We start from the raw sequence: 2,694 nt of genomic DNA, 5'->3' as shown, positions 1-2,694 counted from the left end.
CATTGTCCAAATTTATTGCTGACAATGTAATAACCATTGATAAAGTGAATGAGGATACAATAAAGGAGAGAGTTGAAAAAGAGAAGGACAAATTCTTTGATGACACCATAAAGAAGTGTACAGAACACTTGAATACATTATTACCGACACTGAACTCTACAATTTTGGAGTACAAAAAGCTATACAGGGAAACATACAAACCTCACCTTCTGACAATGAACATAGATAAAGAGATCTGTAAAACACAAAAGGAAATCGATGACATAGCTGATAACATAATTGGTTCATCTGGCCACATATCAGTTTTTGAGCAAGAAATGGCAGGTTTTGAGGAAAAAATAGAGAAACTTGAGAAAGAAAAGGCAAGGATAAAGTCTAATGCCAAAGAACTTAAAAATAAACTTGGTCCCAAGTTGGACAATCTCATTTCTCAGAGAATAGAAATATCTAAGGCATTACTTCAAGGAGAACGATCATCGGAAGATCACATGCATTATCTCACCGGAATGATCCAACAGACTGAGGCAACTTTGAATGACAACAAAAGGTTTATGCAGAGTCTGAATTTGGTTTTGGCAGATATCTTTCAGATTGTAACCAATCGGTTACAGACTTTGAGGTGAAATTTTTGCACTCATTTGACTATTTTTTACAACCTTTGTCATTGATGTCAAAGGGGGAGTAGTGGACTAGAAAAAATGGTTATTTAGAGGAGATGATTTTCTTAGGGGGAGCACATCTTTTTGGAAACTTTTTGGACTTCAATTTTTGGAACAGTTTTTGGATTTTTCTCATGAGTGTTGCCATCAATGCCAAAGGGGGAGATTGTTGACATTCTACACTCTTATGAGAATAGTTGATGTTGTCATTGATGGAAACCAATTGGCATTCATCTGTCAACCCACCGACAGTTACCGGCACCGACAATAGACTTCTACATACATCGATATACACTTCACCGACAACGACAATAATGCATACCGACACTCAAGCCGACATGGAATAAACTTTTATTTATTATTTTATATTGTAATTATATTTTGTAAAAGACGACATGGCATATTGTAAAAGACTCATATATATGTATGAGATCTTATAGGTCATTTTGAGAGATGATATGATAGGGATGAGAGAGAGAATAGATGATATTTTTGTATAAGGTGATATAGTTGACATCGAAGGTTTTGGTAATAGAATGAGCTTAAACTGGTACTGAATCTGGCATAGTTGATGCTGATCTGAAGCAGTACATTGTATTGGATTTTGATAATCCATTTTGTAAGTCAGTGAGACTTCTGTTTTGTAGTTGAGTAGTGAGCTCTAGGCTGCTAGCCTTTCTGCATGTGCATGCCCCTCATTGTAAGTAATATTTATTCATTGGCTAGTGAATGAATATTGTGGGTCACAAATCCCACCAAGGTTTTTCCCACACCGGGTTTCCTTGTTAAATATCTTGTGTTATGGTGTGTTCTCTATGCTGTCTCTGTTATTCTTATTTGCTACATTAATCCTCATTTACCGGTACACTGATTTGGGATACAAAGTTCTTAATAAGTTTAAATATGCTGCTAACCGGTTAGACATTGATTCACCCCCCCCACCAACCTCTCAGTGTCTTTGGGTTTGTCATTGATTCTAACCACGAATCCCCCTTCGCTCGAACCCGTGTTCATTCGAACCCTCTTGTTAGAGGTTTCTCCCAAAAAATTTTCAGAGTTCTGAGGAATTTTTGACTTCGGACCTCTGGTTCAAGGCACAAATGAAATAATCTTGAAAACCTAAAAATATTAGATGGCAGTACTTGGAGCAAGCTTTCCAACGAGTATAATTTTATTACATTGTGAATTTATTATGTTCTTGTTTTTTTAATTTTATGGAATATTGGTTTTTCACTGAACATGAACTTCTTTGTTCAATGCATTGGGAAAAATAGGAAACTAATTCAAAAAAATTCTGAAAAATATCTATGCCCTAGGTATTGATATCTTCTTTCTAACAAAAAATAAATAAATTGAATTTTGATATATATAGAACAAGTTATGTGTTCAAACTTAAACCTATGTCTGAATTATGACTAGTTGGACTTTAAAACTTAATAAAATGAAAAATATTCAACATATCACTATCAAACCAACTGCAAGCCTTGGATATTGATGTTACAAAACAAAATTTGAAATAATTGAGTTTTTATCATTTATAGAAAAAAAGTTATGCGTTTTGGGAGGCACATCACTCTTAAAAAATGTAGTTAGTTGTAAAAAACTACTTTTTGAGGGAGATGGGAAAATTAAAAAGAAAAATTAAATTTTTTTGAAAAACATATATATAGAATCTATAGACAAAATGCTACAAATCACTAATTTACATCATCTTCAAATTTTTAATAGTTTAAAAGTTATAGTTCTCGAAAGTTGAAGATTATTTTTAAAATGTTCATCTCAGTGTCAAAAGTGGCAAAAAAGTGGGAACCATTATTGTGAGTTCATCCTGTGGTAGAATTGTTTCATGTGCTCTTTTGCCTAGGTTTGTATCTTAAAATATTCTAGAGTATACAATTACATGGCTCCTAATAGCATATTGTATCTCTTCTGTAGGCAATAAGCTTGCGAATCTTGTTGGAGTCACTCTGGGACCAAAAGGAAGAAATGTTGTCTTAGAGAGTAAATATGGGGCTCCAAAAATTGTGAATGATGG

The sequence above is a fragment of the Cryptomeria japonica genome, chromosome 1 (assembly GCF_030272615.1).
Source record: "Cryptomeria japonica chromosome 1, Sugi_1.0, whole genome shotgun sequence".
Lineage (NCBI taxonomy): Eukaryota > Viridiplantae > Streptophyta > Pinopsida > Cupressales > Cupressaceae > Cryptomeria > Cryptomeria japonica.
The sequence above is the reverse complement of the archived record's forward strand: the minus strand, read 5'-3'. Positions refer to the sequence as shown.